The 20,899-nt window shown below is 39.5% G+C and overlaps 1 long non-coding RNA gene across 1 annotated transcript; it reads left to right on the top strand.

Annotated features, from left to right (window-relative positions):
* Positions 1 to 9,484: 9,484 nt before the first annotated feature.
* On the top strand, positions 9,485 to 12,895 carry LOC310946619. Its single transcript, XR_014593192.1, has 3 exons — positions 9,485 to 9,616; positions 9,888 to 10,037; positions 12,734 to 12,895. It is a non-coding gene; the product is annotated as an uncharacterized lncRNA (long non-coding RNA).
* Positions 12,896 to 20,899: the final 8,004 nt, after the last annotated feature.

The following is a 20,899-nucleotide window of genomic DNA, read 5'->3' as shown; positions in this document are numbered from 1 at the left end:
AGGGTAAAATGTTAATCCAGCTTTAGCAAGGTTACATGGTCAAGGTTGCCAAATTACCAACAAGCACTAATCACCCCTGCCTCGGAGCGAGTCTGGCTCAGAAGCAAACACTGTGGAACATTGCTCCCAGCCCCCACTGAAATGCCTCACCACACTCAAAACCACACTGCCTTTCCTGTGTGTGAAATTGTGATTTACAACATCAATTTACATCTGCCAATACCAAATAACTTTTCCTTAAATACATGAAGTTTCTGCTCCAAAGGGTCTGTGTTCTCTCTCTGAGGTTGTTTAAAATATGGTGTAAACTACAGTATATGTCATGAGTCAAACAAACATGCAGATCACTGACCTTTATAAATTGCAACATGACCATAAAGAGAGGATCAGCATCAATTAAGACTGAAACATTGGTTTCTATGTTCAGAATCTTTGGAAATTGACCATGAAAAAAATAATTAAAAATGTGCGAGACCAGAATAAAAAGAGGTTGGGAAAAAAAAGTATTCTAACTGATTTACTGCTTTCTTTGTAAGGTTCAAGAAAGAGCAGTAACAACAAATTACCACCTACCATGTTCACTGTCGCCCATAAAGTTGGAATGAGATAATTCTTCATGGAATGATTGTGACAATGTTATCTTTTCTTGATAGATAAAATATATTTTCTTAAAAATGTATTGATCAATTTCTTCCGAACATATCACAGTGAAAATTTAACCACATATAAATACAGTTAAAGGGGGAATATGTCTGAACACAAAATCATTCCAACTTTATGGACAACAGTGTATTTGTAATGTGCATACAAATTTGTGTGTGTGTGTGTTTGTATGTGTGTGTGCGTGTGTCTGTGTGTGTGTGTGTGTGTGTGTGTGTGTGTGTGTGTGTGTGTGTGTGTGTGTGTGTGTGTGTGTGTATGTGTGTGTGTGTGTGTGTGTGTGTGTGTGTGTGTGTGTGTGTGTGTGTGTGCGCGCGCACAACATAGAGTTGTTCTCTTCCCATCCATGGGATAGCCATAAGGAAGGTATTATAATGACCACTTACGTTCACCCTCTAGCAATGTCCCTAATGACCGATGATGTTTGTAATTTGTTCAATATGTTACGTAACAACAAAATAAAGCAAACTTTGTCCCACCTAACATCCTAACATGCTGAATAAAGAATAAGGTTGGTGATTCTATATTTCTTTCACCATCAGCAAATGCCATGAAAAGATCAACGCGACTGAGAATAGTCCCCAACATATTCAGTATTTACTCCTGTTTTTGAGTATTTTGTTAAAATCTACAGAGCTGTTTTAGGGAATTAGATAACCTTTTATAGGTGTCCTATATATACAACAAGAAGAGTGTGTGGTGATACATTCTCACAACTTTAATACTGGTTGAGGTAGAGGGAAACACGTTGAGAGTATACATTTATATAAACGTACAAGTTCTCCTCTATTCACAAACAATGGCGGATTTCACATGTCTGACACAGTCATCAGTTATGATCATGAGATCATTTACAGACAAGGCAATATACATAATCTGCACACAAAAGGCATGCCACTAGATATTGTGTTCATGTCTATTAGTTCCTGTTATTAAAACAATTCTTATTTCAAAGGGTTAATAAAAGTATAGCATAAAATATGGTATACCAAGTGTTAGAGTCCAATCACTCTTTTTAATAGCTTTGTAGCGGCCAGAAAATCAAGTATTCATGAAGATTGAGGAAGATGATCCAGTGAACTTCAATTTAATTGGTGCAAATTAAAACAATCCATCTTTTGCAGCTGTCTATCTATCTGCTATCACCACTTCATTGCTCGTCTTGCACCTTGATTACAATTATCTTTTAATAGCAAAACTTGTCAGCAATCTCTCTCCCTTCTGATTTACGCCCCGGCCCAACACAGCGTTGTTCCACTCATATTATTCATGTTTTAGTGTAATGCGGAGTAAGCCTCCACTGGGCAGACGCAAGATGTATTGACACCATCACCTCATATCTGCTGGGTGTTATGACATATGGCAAACTGTCTCTCTGCAGTAAAGGCTGCAATCCTTCCCCCATTCATACAAAAAGAGCATGTTTGCATGCCTGTGGTTTGCTCCCCGTAGACTATGCTCAGAGGCAAGTGCATCAATGGATTACAAAATAAATGCATATGCAGACACAATTTTTTTGCAGTGTCCAATAATAGTTCCAGGCAATTAGACAGAAAGATGACACTACGACTTTTAATTTGGGACAAAGTGATCTCTCTAGCTACTCTTTCATTCTCCCCTGCCTCTCACCTGATATGCTGAGCTAAGGCCTTTCCAAAGATACATAGCTGTAGTCTGATTTTATCATAAAATGGGATCTTGCCATTACCTCGCAATGACTGGAAGTTGAAATGCTTGTCTTAAGTGACTTAAGATTTCATCGATGACACCGGTGGTGGTGCTTTGGGAACGGAAGGCATCAATAGCTGTTGAGCTAAGCAGAACATAACATCTTTGCAAGATCCAAGCCAAACGCGATGAAATACTGGGAGGAGGTGAGAACAAAAGCTGTTCTGTATTTATTGTAGCTGTGCTCTAAGTTTTGCAAATCAAACACAAGTATTCCTTTGCAATAGTTTGTAATTTCCAAGTGAGGCCAGAGCGAGTGTCAGAAGAGCCTTCACCAGAAAAAATGTTATATTTCGTCTGAATCTTCCATCCGAAGTATCAGCAGCAGACTCATTGTTGCAGCAATTAAATATATTCACGTCAAGAGTTTCAGCATTTGAAATTGCTGGACATTACAGTAAATGAGCCATGCATGGGCAATAATCAACACAGAGATGGAGGGAAAACCGAGCATATATTCCTACTTCATAAAACTTTGTATCAATATATGATCAATGGGAGAAAAACCTTTACTCTCTAGTATTTTAAAGCCAATAATTATTCACTTACCAAACATTATAAATCCATTACGCTCTTACAATTCTTTACAGAGTCGACAATAAAAAAAAGGTAATTTAGGGAGGTAAAATAAGTAGAAAACGAGAATAGAAATTTACAACTGACAGTGATTTTTGTTGGGAATCTCTATTGGTGGATGTAAGTGTCCCCTTCACTTAAAAGAAGAAAAAAAAGAAAAAATATATATTGGTGCTTTAGGGAATTGTCCGGCTATTTCCACTGTGCCCCAAATAAACTTGGATGTTCTCCATCCATCAGGTGACTACATGGAGAGTTGACCTGTCATAAATTCATTCTGTGGGGATGATGACAGGGCCGGAGCCAATCTTCATGAAAGAATAAAAAAATGGCACTAGGTTCCCATCCCCCACTCCCTGAGCCCCCTTCCAACCCCAGCTCACCCTTTACCCTCTGTACTGGAGCACCCTCGCTTCATATCTTACTGCCTATCTCTCTCTCTCTCTCTGCACTTACCAGGCTTTCTCTCTCTCTCTCTCCCTCTCTCTCTCTCTCTCTCTCTCTCTCTCTCTCTCTCTCTCTCTCTCTCTCTCTCTCTCTCTCTCTCGCTGCCTCTCTCTCTCTCTGTCTCTCTCCCTCACCCCCTTTTCTCTCCATGGGTAAGCAGGTAATCATGAGCTGTCACAGAAAGGTGACCCATTAATGTGATGGATACGGTGTGAAAAACAAATGGTGTGAAACGTGTGGATTGCTGTCCTTACTGCACCTTGGCCTTTTGTTCTGTCATATCAATATCCACACAGGGCCTCATTACACCGCTGCACTACACAATGAGTAGAGCGCCAGGGTCAAGACTGCGCCACGCTCCCTTTGACTGGCTCCGACTGGGCTTTTCAGCTCAACCTCAGCCCAAAGGACTCCCAGGTAAACAGGAAGAGGGGCAGCCTCAGGAGCCAGAGACAGCGCACATCATCCCAGGCTAAATAAGCACCCCCACAGCAGTCCTGTATCCATTGGGGGCACTGCCTCTGCTGCCTGTATATGTCTACAGACAGTGCTGACAATAATTATATCATGGAGAAAATATTGAGTTTCAGTTGATGCATAAACTGATATTTTTGTCCACTTCAGGTTCATTTTGAATTTCAACTTTGATCTCAGGAGCCTGAACATCTGTATATTACGTCTACAAGGTCAAACACTTCTATCTATTGAACACACGCAGGTGGTGTCGATGTTTCTCATATTTTCTTTATTATTTTTGAACTGCAAACTTTTCCTAGCTATAGATCACATTTTTTCCCAGACAATGGCAGGTCACACAGTGATAATTGAAACTCTACATTGCCAGACTGTGTGTGAACAGCAGCAAGAGAATCAATAAGTTGGACTTATATGAATGTGTATGGACTCCCAAATTGCTTCAGGCATACTGTAAGATGGGCACTTAGATTTTCAAAGAGCCATACTGCCAGTCAAGGTCACGAGAGGAGGCAGTACTGTATCACATTTCTGGCCTAACCCGGCACTGTCCACTACACTTCCCCACTGGCTGGTCAAGCACTTATTAAAGGCAGAGGCTAATTCCACTGCCAGGACCTGTGAGCCACAAAGTAACAGCTAATCACCAATTAAGAAATATTATGGATTACAATCAATTGATTTTATGTGCAAGGTATGGATTTATGAACCTTGGAGAATTGAGAGTTTTTCTGTCGGCTTGAAATTTACTGCATGCAGGTCAGTTTTTACAACTGATGTTCATGTAAATCCTCATACTAAAGAAGAAAAAAAAATTGAACACTTTTGGCTCTTCTTCTGTTATACAGTAGAGGTGAAATACGGTGCAGCAGTCTTCACACGCATTACAAGAGATGTCGATACACCCTCTGTGTTCCCCCTGAGGTCTACAGTGGTGGTCTAGTGGACACCTCAGATGAAACGCTGGAGACTCTATTAAGGACAGTGGTTACGGGCCACAGACTAATCTAGTATGACAAACTGGAGGTGTCCTGTTATTTCCAGACCCGGTGATGAATCGAGGGCTGTAGTCCCCCATGCTGTCATGTCAGAGTGGAGCTGAAACAGATTGAAAGGGAGCCGACAGCAAATTGATGTTGCACGCTTCTCCCCTCTCCTCTAAAACACACAGAATCAGTCCATTAGCCCTCCTTCTATTTGCCTATCATTTTACACAGGCAGCTGCCCTCACATTCAAATCTGACACTCACCTAGGGGCTGAACCAAAGACATACAGCATACCAGTGAAGTCTTTAGCTTCCAAAGTTTGGTATGTATTATTTTGAGTTTTATTTTTTTGAGTTTTTTTTTACATGTAATACATATTTGTTGTATAATAATTACAACATGTTTTTGTAAAATTGTATTTTTGCAGCCCATACTGTATTTGTGGTCTTAGCTCTTCTCCAAAAAAATATCATCTGTTTAATGAGGATATGCTTTATTTGATTACTTACATTTAATAAAACACAAGAAGAAGAATTCCGTGCTTGCTAGTGTACAGTAGCAGTAGCCAGAATGGCGAGATACACAAGAAAAGAAGAAAAGAAAAGACTATAGAAGGAATGGGAATGTGTTGTCATCAGCAAGACTGAATTAAGACTGGCTTGTTAACTCATTGAAAAAAACACTTCATTTAAATGGGACAGGAACAAACTGGGCAAAAAATGTCTTAGTTACTGAATCGCCAGCAGTCGCCAACTGTGGTCGAAGTAAATCCTTAATTCACCAAGTTAAAATGTGAAATATGCTGTCACTGAACGCTGTCCTTCCCCGTTGTCTGATGAGCACCTGTGTGGCGCCTCATTGTTGAGAGGCAGACCATTAAATAAGAAGAATAGAATGACAACATCTCAAATAATCTCTCCAACACACTACAATCGGTGATTTTCTCAGCCATCGCCAATATACTCATCCATTTGCCTAACACCAAATAGACGTCAGTGCCAATAACATAAATGGGTGGCAAGCTGTCTTCTCTTAATTCACAAGGATTGATATCATTAACTAACTTCATTTTTAATATAGCATCCCTCTTGCCTCTGTTGAGAGGTTTAGTTCAAACAATGAACTGCCAGTAGCTGTTTAGCTTAGTTCACGGAGTTACTGAATCTAACCAAGATGCAGTCTCGCACATAACTCCCATAAAAAACCACAACATGAAGTTTTTAATTCTTGTGTTTGTTCTAGTACTACTTGAAAACACCTGTGCCATAAAAAAGTGTCCCAGTATTCAAGACTTCATGTGTTCAAAAGCAACATTTTGAACTTGTAATTACACATTTTCCAATGGCCACAATACCGCCATCTGTCAAGGCTCTGGACCTTATAACATCAGGACATTGAGACCTGAACAAATATCCAGACTGTTCGGTCTTTTATGTAGACAACATATGGCCAAGTTAAAAAAAAAACGGATACTTATTCTGTCGTGGTTTCCAGGAAAGTGTCTATTCTCACTCATCTCCTGAACACAACCAACTCACCTGTGTCTGCCCTGTCTTTAATGAACCGAGAGACAGTACAGTGTTTGACATTGAGTGTGCCGTACCCCAACAGTGAGCAACGGCTTCTGTTGGGGTACGGCAACACCCTTGGTCACACCACATGTACAACTGCAGTACACCTAACAGGTAGTAATGATAATAGTGATTGGTTTAGTTTATTAATGACTATGATTAAATTTGCTAATAATTATTTCAGATTGTGGTGCGTGGTTACCTGTCGTAGAATAACAATTATTTAGTTATGTTAAATCTGTTTGAAATAATAAATTTTAAACTGTGTATGTATTCTTTATTTTCATTTTTTTATATGATAATATATAGAATTTATATTCTATATATATATATATATATATATATATATATGTTTCATGTAGTTAACTGTATGTCCTGTACAGCCATTGACTGCCCAACTTTGAAAATGTTAGGAGGCTATGATTGTAAGTTATTTACACTGATAATAGAGGGGATCTACTATAACTATGTTTATCGTTAATGGAGGAATAAAAACAATGCCAGGACTCTCCCGCCCCCACTCCTCAACCACCTCTCCCTACGCTGACCGCATCCCCACTGTAATGTACCTGTGTGTGTGAAGGACACCCCGACCGGCAGGGCTATCACAGACACAATCTCACAGCACTTTAATAACTTTGAGAGCGGTCAGCACCCTGTGCTTTAATAACACTCCCTGTCAGCTCACCCCACACTGCGCAAAATTGTCTCGTTGGAATTCTTTATGGTGGAGGCCAAAGAACTCTGGTGATGGGGATGGAATATAGCCACGATCAACCTGCTTCTACCTCTAAATGGCTTTTCAAGAGTATGTTTTTATCTTTGGCTCAAAACAAACAGCAGAGACGACACACACTTGCTTTATGACGCAGCAATACGCTTTTAAAATCAGCACTTTCATCTTTGAAACAAAATAATGGAGGCATGTTGGTTGAGCTCATCGAAAGTTCACTCGATCATAGGATAAAAATGTCAGAGCTGGAACACAGACTGACAATTAAGAACTTTACTTCAGTAAGCTGCAATCAATTACTAACTGACATATTAAAAACATCTCTTAAATGGGACATTCATGCCTGTATTTTTGGTTTTGACTTGTTGTGTACATGCTGTGCAATGTTCAAAAACACTTAATTTTTCTCATACTAGTTGTCTGAATATACCTGTATTCACCTTCTGTCTGAAACACTCTGTTTGAGCGACTGTCTCTTAAGATCTGTTTCCAAAGTAGCCCAGGTCTTCGGCATCCTGCTCTTGGCATCTCTGCACCGTCATTGCAGCCGGGGAAGTACTGTAACAAACTGTAGCGGCAAAATAGTTGTGACATCATATCTCGCTTTTTATGTGGGACCTTTAAGAGACTTTGACAGAGGTGTCTCATCCAAACTATAATATGGATGTTGCGCTGTTAATCTGCAATATTTGTCCCTAAAAAATTCCAGGTGAGGAATATACCAACATATATTAACACATTTAAAATCGATGTGTGACATGTATATTGTATTATATATATTGTAAGTATTGGCCCTTTTGTTGTGTCTTTGGTATACTTTTGCATTAAACGTTGCTGGTAATATAAGCTGGAGTGTTTGAGTTGCAGTCACATTACTTGATTTCTAGATATCAAAGTTGAACATTTTCAGTTTCCCCTCGCTGCCATTTGGAGCCGCCGACATGCAGAGTTGCCTGGTGTAGCTTCAGTGTTCTTATCATTATGCAAATATTTGATTATCTGTAAAGGGAGATCACAGCTAGTAGCTTCACAAATGCAGCATGTTTATCTCCAGTATACATATTAAAGGAAATTCAAGCTGAGCATGTGAAGTGTAAATCACCCTGTGCTGCACACAGTGTGCAGTGGCTGTGTTTCCGAGCTAATGATGGGCTCGGGCTGTGTTTTTGTGATGCGTCTGAGATTATAGCTCTCTCCTGCAGCAGTGGTGCTGCTTTCCTGGTCATCATTGCCGAGGACTACTGATTAACATAATCAGCCAACATTAGTTATTCATGTGATGTGCAGAAGCGCTTGGGGGTCAAATCTTTGCCCTGTCTAATAACCTATGTTAAATATTAAAGAAGTACATGGGCTGTCTGATTTACATGCCTCTCATCCTGCCTTTTAGATGCAGAAGTAGTAAGAAAAAAAATCACTCTGGGCCTGTGGTCCATTACTTGGACCTAGAAAAGATATATAGTGCGCCGAAAATGCATTTCTTTGAAGATCTGAGGATGTGCCATTGTAATATCACAATGCACAATAGCCGTATCTATTACTAGATCATGTGCAAGAGTTTATACACTGTAAATGCAAACAATGTCCTGACTTAAGAATAAATAGTGCATTTAACTTAATACATGCTAGTTTTTAAAGTTTACTTTCTTACACCGAGTTTTCTGCACTTTTTAACTGCATACTTGTTTCATTAAGTAATATGAACTGGATTTTTCTGAGTGAGTAGCATGGTTTGTGGTATGAGACGTCAGTTACACCCAGTGCGCATGTCCATTTCCGGTTAGCGCGCATCTACTACTGGCGGTAAACTCAAGCAAGCGCTCAAAGCCAGCCATGCACACGGCCCCGGTGCTCTCACGGAACGTTGGCTCTTACGGTGGTTTCGGTAAGTGTAAAGCTTTTGTTCGTAATCTTGTCAATATGATTTAATGTTTGGAATGAGAGTTGTTGGACTAAAGCCCATTCTTCGACTTCTTGTTGGCATGTTAGCCTATGTGTGTGTCTGCCCGCGCGTTCACAGAGCAGACGTTAGTAGCAGCTCAACATGAGCGAATCTGAATAAAAGTACTTTGACTCGGCCTTGAGCCCCAGTGTAGTGCTAATATGTAACATGTCTCCGCCGAGTCCTGTCTGTTAGCTGCTGTTATTTGTGAGTTAGCTAATTAGCTTAGCTTAACGGGCTGTGGTGGGAGAGAAGCGTTATGTGTATGTGGGTGGGTGCGGGGGGGCACATTCAAATGAAATTATGGACACGGATATGTTGAATACACCTAGATAAAACATAGTTTGACTCTCATTGAATAACTACATTGTTTTTGATTAATGGTGTCACTTGGCACTGACTAGTGATTTTACCCAGTTTTGTTTATTTCATGCAGGTGGTATGAGACCCTGATACATACTAAAACCAACAAACCAACACAGAAGAAAAGGAGACAAGGTGGGCACCGCTTTCATAAAGAAATTCAAAATGCAGGTCAGATTAATAATGCTTAAGTAATACATTTTGTTGGAAGGAGTTTTTCATAGTACCTGTCATCTGTTTTAATACACAACATTGTAAACATTATTGAAATAATATTAATCTGTTCATCATTTAATCTTGCTTAGATATGAAGGATATGTGAATACACATGGCTGTTAAAAATGACTTTTTAAAATTGTACTATTTAATACATTTTTTTTACATTTATTTTTTTCTCTCCATATAGTGTACCTTAGGTGGTGTCTCTGGCAGTGAAGTTGTTGGCAGTTAGAAAAAAGGTTCCCTCAGTCACCAAGACTGTGTTGGCCACCAGGGTACCAGATAACCATCTTACCCATCTTTCAAGTGTCTACTGGAAGAGGGATGCAGTGGACGTGTAAGTTCTGCACTTTTGTCACTCCAAAAAGAGGCCAGCTATTAAAGCATTATAGATTAAAGCATGGTGGCTTCACAAGAACCTCCCCAATACCATGTCTTTATCAGCAGTGTATTTGCACTTTCAAATCATTTAATGCCCTGAAGGTTCATGTATCCAGATTTCACTCACAGGTGGTCAGTGAAAAAGATTATGTGCAAACATTTAATTGTCAAGTGTGTGAGTTTAACGAACCTTGCAGTGAAAATGAATTTTTTACTCATTTACGCAAGCATCTGAAGTTGATGCAGAAAGTGCAGTGCCCCTATCTGGACTGTGACTTTGAGACAAATGTCTACTCTACTTTTAATACACACAAAAATAGGAATCATGACCCGAAGTATTCTGCATCTAGACTTCAGTTCAAACCAGGAATAGCTGTGCAGCTCTGTGACACTGAGGAGAGCACCTCTGTCCCAGCTGAACCAGTCCCAGCTGAAGATGTCACTAGTTTAGAAGAAGAGGATCTGACAGATGTTGGTGTTGATGTCAATGACCTCAACTCTCAACTTGAGCATAATTTAGCCTCACTTTTCCTGAAAATGCAGACAATACTGAACATATCTGAAAGTGCTCTCCAAGAAATCATCCAGCAAATACGACAGGTATTTCAACTTTCAGAACCCCTGATGTTTTCTGTGGTTGAGGAGATACTCAGACGCCATTATCCTGATATTGATAATGCTGTTGTTAAGGAGGTAGTCTGTGCATTGACTGACACAAATGTATTTTTGAAACACACATCAGCTGGAGGCTCACTTTCAACTTCCAATAGGAGAGCAACTTACATAGCGAAAGAATTTCTTGTCGTGGAACCTGTGGAGTTTGTCACTGACAAGCAGGGTCAAAATATAGTTTACATTCCATTGATTAAAATGCTTCAGGCACTGTTGAGCAAAGACGATGTTTTAGACAAGGTTCTCACCACCAGCAGCTCTAAAGGAAGTGGATATAGTAACTATAGGGATGGTTCTCACTTTAGTGAAAATGCCATTTTATCAGAAGACAAATTCAGAATCACCCTGGGGTTGTATGTTGATGACTTTGAGGTTGCAAACCCACTCGGAACATCTTAGAAGAAGCATAAATTGTGCGCAGTATATTGGGTTCTTGCCAATCTACACCCAAAGTACCGATCATCCCTTCATGCCATACAGTTGGCTGTTTTATGCAAGGTAAACATCGTTAAGGAGAAGGGGTATTATGAAGTCCTACGTCCACTTATTGAAGACCTAGCATCACTTGAGGAGAATGGAGTTTATGTTGAAAAGTTGGGAGCAAGCATTAAGGGGACTGTGCTGTATGTTGCAGCAGATAACTTGGCTGCCCATGCATTGGCGGGATTTCAAGAGAGCTTTGTTGTGCAGCGAATGTGCAGGTTTTGTATGGCCACACGAGAAGAAATCCAAACAAAAAATGTCAACTCAGGTTATTACATGCTGAGAACCAAAGATGCCCATGACAGACAGGTTCAGGAAGTCAAGCAGGACCCATCTAAAGTAGCACATTATGGAGTCAAAGGTGGATGAGTGCTTGGTGAAAACTTGAAATATTTTCATGCTGTAGATGGATTTCCTCCAGATATTCTTCATGATTTTTTGGAGGGAGTGGTCCCATTTGAATTGCACCTGTGCATTCAAGATCTGATAAAAAAGAAATACATCTCTCTTGAGACACTAAATCAGGCCATCAAAGAATTCCCATATTTCTTTTCTGACAAAACGGACAAACCTCAACCAGTTCCAAAGACATTTGCCTAAAGGAAGACAATAGGAGGGAATGGCCATGAAAACTGGTGTCTAATCAGACTGCTTCCCTTAATGATTGGGCATCTTGTTCCTGAGGGAGATGAGACATGGGAGGTGCTCATGGTCTTAAAAGATGTGCTTGAATTGGTTGTGTCTCCAAGATTCACAGATGAGTCTTTGTTCTATTTAGAGTCTAAATTGTCAGAGCACAGAGAGTTACTACTGAATGCTTTTCCAGTTTGCAGACTCCGTCCAAAGCATCACTATATCGAGCATTATCCCCACTTGACAAAAGTCTTTGGCCCTCTCATAGACATGTGGACAATGAGATTCGAAGGGAAGCACAAGTTCTTCAAAAAAGTCATCCATGAAACTCAGAACTTCAAAAATGTTCCCCTAACTTTGGCAAGGCGACATCAAAAGATGATGGCGTACCATTTGGACTGTGCTTCATTTTTTAAACCAGCACTCCAAGCAAACAAAGTCAAGAGCATAATGATTTCTTCCCTCCCAGGGAACATTCAAGACATTTTGCACCAAAGATGTGGTCTCCAAAACACAGTCCTGTCAGCTGTGTCTGTCAATATTGATGGAATGAACTATGCTGCAGATATGGTGGTTTCTGTAGGTTCATGTGGAGGGCTTCCAGAATTCAGACAGATTAAGCAAGTGCTAGTGATTAATACAGACATTGTTTTCTTGTGCAAACCAATGATTGCATGGTATCATGAGCATCTTCGTGCCTATGAATTGACACAAAGCAGCGCAGGCTTGGTTGCCTCTCAGTTGACTGAGTTCAATGATGTTTTTCCTTTGTCGGCATACCGAGTCAGAGGCACGTTGTTTGTTTCTTTGAAACATTACATATTATGCTAGCCGCACTAACTTTTATGGCTCTCTTCTTTGTAGGACTATGGAACAGAAGTGGCCAATCAGAGTCATCGTCACTGATTGTGACATTAGAAGAATCAGTCTTGATCAGAAACCAGACAACCTTGAGTCTCTTTTGGAACACTTGAAAGTTAAACTGGCACTACCATATGATTTCAAACTACAGTTTGAAGACCCACTGTTTAACAACGCCCTCTGCAATCTGACAGATGTGTCAGAACTGCCAGATCGAGCCACGCTGAAAATTATAAGTCTTGAGTCCCTCTCTTTAGTCTCTAGCATACTGTCTTCACCGAGCACATCTGATACAGAGATACTGTATACAAGTGAAGAAAAATCTCAGTTGATGAGGCCGGATCCTTGGCCGTCTGCATTTGATATTCCAGAATTCTCTGTGGATGTAAATTTCCGACTGAGACAGGGAGACCTTGCCTACATGAAGGATGGAACTCGGATGGATGTTTCTCGGGACATGAAACATGTGATCTTAGAAAGACTTGCAGAGACAATGTACAAATACACAGCATACCCCACAGAGGAAAAATGTCAAGAAGTGGCCTCTGCACTGATTGCAAAACATCCCTGTCTGAAAGAAGCTGGATCACCCACTGGATACTGTGGATGGAAAAATAGCATTAAGTTTAAGATGGGGAATTTCCGTACAAAAATGAGGAGATCTGGAATGGCCGATGTCACGGTGAATGGCAACAAGAGGAATAGGGATTTCCCTGAAGGAGCGCCATCATGTTGTAACATAAAAAGAGCAAAAAGAAGTGAGACAAATTTCTTGCCAAATTTTCCTGATGGTGAAAATGCAGATTCTCTTGAGTCTGTTAGAAGACAGCTTGAAAGTGAAGCAATCAAAAGGCTTCCGGACTCAGCTGATGTGAAGAAAATGATGGACCAGACATTTTCTTTGCGACGTAAAGAAATCGTGGAAGAACAGCCTCCAGTTAAAAGGATGATGGAACGCTGGCCTGCGCTGTTCACAGAAAGTCAGGTATGTCCCACTGACACTGCACTACACTGAACCACACCACAAGTAATAATTATTTTCATTGTAGATTACTCTGTTTCATTATTTGAATGATTAATTGATTTATCATTGAGTAAATCTGGTCATTACTTTTTGAGAAATGTATTGTATATGACATCCAAAGGACCTTATTTAGCTACCTAACCCTATTTGACTGTGTTTTATTGTTTCTTAAGGTGTTTGCCGAGTTCTACAGAGTCGCTAGTAAGAACCTCAAGAAAGACTTCTACGAAGCTCTAGACCACCATACCACTCGTCTCATTGACCTCTTCAAATCCAAAAAAGGAGTTGTCGGTCAATCACTTGATCGCCTCCTCCAGCCAATCAATACACAAGTAAGTGTTGTTTCAGTTTCTTAATCATTACCACCTTATGGTAGAGTGCTTGCAAGCTTCAACTAGGCCTACAGCTGCTACTACAGTACAAGTAATTCTTTAAAATTTAACATTGTAACTTGAGCACATATTCATCCACAGACATTTTTTCCCAAATAAGTTTGCTTTCATATAGTCTTCTGCTTATTGTTTTTTGTCATTTTTTCCATGAGACGAGTGACATCACCACAACACGCACTGCTGTCCTGCAATGTCTGCCCCTGTTTCTTGGTGATAAGTCAGGCGAATTCTTCCTCAGTTGCCGAGTAAGTACATTTATGATGGTAATGATATGATCATCGTACAGTGCACATTTTAGGACGTCATCAGACCTCAGGTTCGGTTCATTTCAGAAAAAACAGCATTCTATATAGCAATATCCCCCAAACTGAGATCAAGTTAGGTATTATAGCCTGTACTCACACTTTGCAAACAAAACATATTTAAATGGGGATGTCACAACATTTAACAAGTGACATATTTTTAATCAGTTGGGAGTTACAAACAAATTTGATGTCTCACATGTGATGCTCAAGGAAAGCAATTTTCCATCTTAGTCTATGGTGAAAATGTTTTATTTCCATTTCTCCTGATATAAAATTTGGTTTAGAGGGTTATATCACTAAATTGCAACTACACATTTATGTTTAAAATGATTTTCAATGCATGCAAAGTTTGAGCCAAATCTGTTTTTTTAATGCTTTTTGTGCAGGTTTAGTACTGAAATGCAGCCATTTCTACCTGCTCATAATCTAAAGAGCTCTCTAAGACAGTATTCCAGAGTTGTGGTTTGTTCTATGTGATTTTGTGCAGACACTTTAATCATCAAAGTGAACACACTATAACTGTGAGTCTTAGCATCCTACCTGAATTTATTTGTGTTCTTTTATTTTTAATGAAGGATTCGAACACTACAGATGACTTCACCCAGGTGCCTGTTGGGGTTCTTAGAGTCATGACTGAGGACACGCCACCAGTGATTAACAGCATTGCAATCATCCTTGAAGGAAACATCATCATGGATGAGATTCCCACAACCTCTCAAGCACTTTGTCTTCTGTTCGGCTTAATATATGCACTCCATCTGGATTACCCCAAAGGTATGAAGAACACATTTGAGTTCATCCAGAAGATATTGTTGAACCTCGGACCTCAAAAGCTCAGCCCAAGACTGCAAACATTAAAAAATGCTCTTTCGGGCTAGATGTTGTGGCTAGGGATAGCTATACTAGTTGTCTACATAAGTGTGGTGTGTGAATGAGTGTTGGTTTGATGGGGCTGAAACAAAACATTATTGAATACTTCGTACTTTTATTTTTATTGTACTGAATATTATGTTTCACTTGCATTTTTTTTAATGTTTTGATAATGAAACCGTGAAAGCCTCTTTTTGTGGAGCTGCAGAGGTATCAATGTTGTTTTTTTTAAGAAATAACAAAAGATGTTTAATACACAACACAGTGTTCCCTCTAACAAAAATGTATAATCGTCACAGTAACTGTCAAAAGAATGGCAGTGTTTTGATTTTGTTTGTTTTTTTGGTTCAGCCTCATTTCATTCCGTACTGATCTGGTTCAGTATTATGTTATGGGTGTTAAGTTACTGCTACCTCATAATTTCAGAAAGGGAGCAGGTACTTGGGGAGCCCACAGTATAAAAAAAGGTTAATAGAGACCAAAAGTAAACCTGTAAGTATCTGTTGAGATACCTGCTTGTTGTATTTGTTTGCTGTTTTGTTTAAAGGCAGCAGAAGACATCCTTATGCAGGTCACATGACCCTGCCATCAGTGCAGGTGTTATGTAATTTCCAGTGAGTTAAAACTGTTATATAGGGCGTACATTTTGTGATGTTTAGTATTAAAATGTAGTGTGCCTCTATAACACAGGTTGAATATATCAAAGTTGTTAAAGAGCTGACTTAATTAAGCTGCTTTGAAGATGTGTGTATAAGTGCAGTTCTATGTAATACAGTTTTAATTATCGGGTTTTACTCAGGTTTTAAACTTTTACAGACTAAATGTTGCCAAGTCTGTTTGTTGTTGTGAGACATTCAGGAAAGTGTCCATTGTGAATCAAGAGCCTTCTGTTAGCTTACATCCAGACCAATCATTACACCTCACTCACACTCATTCTCACTCTTAAGTCTCACTCATTCTGTCATACATCACATACTGATTTTCACTCATACTGACATACGCTTTCTGTCTCACTCACAGACACACTCACTCGCACACATGCATGCTCTTATACTCAGTCTCTCTCACAAACACATAATATTGAAGAAATAATTTAGAGAAAGACATAATTTAGCAGGAATTATTCAGCAAACTGCAAAGAAGGATTAGCCTCTAACTGGTTAGCATAATTTATTCTCCGTTTTCTCTCCCCTGCATTGACTGGCCTGGTTTTCTGCTAACAGAAGGGTTTGGACTTAGGCTCAACAATTAATCGCAGTATTAGCAGAAATCGCCATATGTAATTACAGTACAGTATATGTAATGTTTTGATAAAGGTCAAATTAGGTAAACCCCATTTAAAAAGTTTAAAGTGTATGTGGTGCTAAAGCGATGGTCTGACTTTCCATCTATCACCTGTAAATTGTTCAGCCAAACTTGACGTTTGAATGGTCTCTGTCTAGAGAAGTTTCAGAATGAACAGCATGTTGATTGTTCTTATTGTTGTTTACAAATACTGAAATTAAAAAAAAAAACATTTTCATAATGCCATTTTGTGAATCCTTATTTTAAAGTTAGCTTAACTAAGGTATGTTAAGTGCATTTATTTAAATTTAAGTACTGTCCACTTAATATGGCACAGTAATATTAACTTAATGTGACTCATCTTTATTGAGTTCCTGTCAACTTTATTGAAGTGGATTACACTAAGATACCTCAAGTAAAGTGTAGTACAAATTTCAAGTGATGCCCACTTGTTTTGGCAGAATATACTAAGTTAATATGACTCAAAGTATTTGAGTTGTAACAGCTTGATTTGAATTTAACTATAGTAAGATACATTAAGTTCTCACAACTTCAAAACAAAGTAAAGCTCACTTAAATATAATAATTTTACAGTACTTCACAAAATTAAGTTTGTTTACTTACTTTTCCCAAGGTAATCGGTTTCCTAAATTTCTTTAAGTAAACTCAACTTGTTAAAATTTACAGTGTGTAAACTGAATATGTGATTATCTCACATACAAACCAGCCTGTGGTAGCCATCATTTCTTTACACAATTCCTTTTTTGTGTGTGTTTGTGTGTGTTTGTGTGTGTGTGTGTGTGTGTGTGTGTGTGTGTGTGTGTGTGTGTGTGTGTGTGTGTGTGTGTGTGTGTGTGTGTGTGTGTGTGTGTGTGTGTGTGTGTGTGTGTGTGTGTGTGTGTGTGTGTGTGTTTGTGTATATCTGTATCGTAAGAGGCTTTTTCCACTCGGCTTCATCTGACTGTCTGACAAAAAGGGCCCCACTGGCCATGCATGAACTGACTTGCTGCATCTTTATGCCTCACATTCCTTGATTAAGAACAATGAGCAGAGAGGCTAGCCAAGCGTTGAGCTGCCCATGTTGGGTAAGCTGCGTGCTGGGTGGAGGGGGAGACCCTATGGGCTGCAGAGAAGGAGGCTGGCTATGAACCCCGAGGAAGTCATTAGGAGACCAGTGACCTCACTGGTACAGAGCTCAAAAAAGCTGCCCACTGGCATGATGTCATACTTCACATGTCAACCTTCATCAAAGCACATTTTAAAACTGTAAGAACTACATCATATACCTGGCAGCTTTACTTCTACGTGATTTAAAGGCAGTGACCTCGCTTATGAATCAAGAAGATGAGCATCACCCATGGTACTGTATGTAAAAATAGTGGGCAATACTGCGCTGAACCAGAGCCAGTGGAATGTGTAGTATATTAAAATCCTAAGGATGTGCACAATCAGGCATCTGGGTCATATATAGAAATCTACTCCTATGAACCGCCTCACAGAAACATTTTTTTCCTAGAGTTTACAATCTTTACAAAAGCTAAATCTTTCTAGTTTCAAAATACATTTAAAGGCTATTACATTCCTGGTGTCTTTATTTCAGGTACTCAGCCACTCTCTTTGGGAGTTATAAAAGTCTCCAGCCCTACAAAAGAAATACAAACACAGTCACAGCAGCAGGTGGATCTCAAAGGTGGCACTATATTCCAATTCCAGATTGGGCCTTTAATGACAACTTGCACTGTGGAAGTGAATGGATGCACGACTTATCCCCCATATTCCCTCACCCTGACCAGGAGGACCAAGAGTGTAGACTAATGAACTGCAAACTCTCCTCTAGGCTTCCCTTTGTAATGATGGAACTGTTCAGGGTTTTCTTTTTTCGCTCCTTCTCCTTCGTTTTTTAATTTGGTCCTTAAGAAAATAACAATTCTCCTTGGCCCCGCTCATTACTGCATGACTGTGGTGACCATTAGGAAATGAAAATAACTTTGCTCATTTTGTGCAAATCAAAGGCCTGTAGGCTGAGGGTCTGAGTGAAGAATTGAATTTCTAAATATAACTTCAGTGCTCACAGGCTGCTGTGCTCACATAAAGGAATGGCGTGATGGGCTAGTTTACAAGGCCACTAAATTGCAAATAGAATTATTGTTTAATGTCGAGCAATGAATAAGAGATGTAAATCAAAACATTTTAAAAAAAATACATAGGGCATTTTCAACAAATAAATAGTACACTTTTATTGAATGTAATAGATGCCTAGCAACTAAACCATAACCCCACCATAATACACCAAGAAAAACTATGAAGTTTGTGAATGGTTGCAATATATATATATTTTTATCAGTGTATTACAGTGCAAGTGTTTCTGACTATTCAGTTGCTAACATTAAAGCAAGGTCATAGTCTGTAACTTGTTAAACAGGGACTGTAGGCACAAGAGTAAATTATAGAGTGATGGTAAATTCTAACAATATCTACCTAAACTAAATAACATTAGCCACCATACTCTACTGGTACGAAGTAAGGCTATATAACCCTGCCTGTAATAAAGGAAGCTTATATTTGTAAGAAAGAGGAAAATTGTGTTTTTTCTTCTTTCAAAATGACATATTCTCGCAAGCTGGAGGCTTCTTTATAGCCCTATATTTGCTACATACTTCCCAAGCAGCAGGTAACATAAAGAAAAGTTTGAATTCTTGGATTTAACACTGTGACTCTGCACTGAATCAGCTCTTGTCAATATTTGTGTTGAATGGTGTTCCGTGCAGTGTTAAGGGAACATGGCCCACAAGCATGAAGTCTCACGGCGCTCGTACACCATCGATTCTCTCACTTCAAACGCAAATGTGGTGGCAAGCCCGACGTATTTGGCAGAGACCAATGTCCAGTGGTTACTGGATGAATGGGCCACAATATTGCACTGAGTGAGTGCACTCCCACATTGAGACTGGACTGCTGTTTAAATCAAGCGGGCGGTCACACTCGATGTGTACATCACCACTGAGGCATGGTGAGCAATGAGACGCCTGTACAAGGCCCCTGCTGGCCTATTGCAGGGCTGGACTGCTGAGGCCCCTGGGCTGCCTAATCAAATCTGAAACCATCACATTCACTAGGCTCTCAGGCAAGGATGCATGCAAAAAAAAAAGACTACATCACCAATCATACCCTTCCCCCACTGCTCTTAAATACCACCATTAGGAGGGCATTACAAAGGAATATGCAAGTAATGGAAGAATAGCATTTGATTTCTTTCACCCTGTTTCCCATCAGGAATTAACTTTATGGTTTAACAGAGGTTCGGGAAAATGCAGAGCACAAATCTGCTGGTCGATGTGCCTGGTACAAAAACACTTATGATGCACAGTACAGTATCTGTATCATCAACCATATGCGGCTGATAACTACAATCTCTAACTTTCTAGACCTATGAAATTGATGTGTTTATTTAGCGTGTCCAAGCCAAGGCAGAGCAGTAATAGCCTTGTCTAGGGGGGTGAAGATGGAATCCCGTCGCTTTACCATCGATGTAGGATAATGGTTTCCTTTGATGGAGATTTGGGCCATCTCAACATAATTAGGCAAGCGTGAACAATGATCTCCATAAAGTGCAGAGTACTAATTAAAACAGTTCAGCTTTACAGCATTTCAAACATGACAATAAAAATAACAAGAGGACCCAAATGGATTGCACACTGTGCCAATAGTTCCATGGAAAACACTGGATCAGATATTCAAAGGGCATTGGATTCACTTTAATGGAAATATAGCTGAACAGAAAAAAATAGATAATTACAGAAAAAAATATATGCACATTAAAGGAATCGCTTGATCACTCAATATTTCCCTTTTATCTCTGTTTCTCTCTAAAATGGAAACCAATTGTAACATTTGATCACAAGCAGGAATGAGAAAAGTTAATACATGAGTCGCTTGAAACTCCAAAACAAAAGCTTGGAAAAAGTCATGGCGAAATGAATCAAGTGAATTTGTTTTGTATAACAATAATATTCTAGTATGACTTACAGACTATGAGGATTGTGTTTTGTTCACTGTTTCGACCTTATTTCCTCTCCTAATTAACATGTTTCATAAGTGTTGAGTTAAGCACCATTACACGGTAGCCTTCTAAGTATCTGCAGTCCATTAATGCTTGCTGTCTGGAAGCATTTAAAGCTCAGAAGATCAGAATAATAACAAAAAGGATTCCAATTGTGTGTGTGTGTGTGTGTGTGTGTGTGTGTGTGTGTGTGTGTGTGTGTGTGTGTGTGTGTGTGCGCGTGTGTGTGTGTGT

The sequence above is a fragment of the Echiichthys vipera genome (assembly GCF_963691815.1).
Source record: "Echiichthys vipera genome assembly, chromosome: 4".
Classification (NCBI taxonomy): Eukaryota; Metazoa; Chordata; class Actinopteri; order Perciformes; family Trachinidae; genus Echiichthys; species Echiichthys vipera.
The sequence above is the reverse complement of the archived record's forward strand: the minus strand, read 5'-3'. Positions and strand labels throughout refer to the sequence as shown.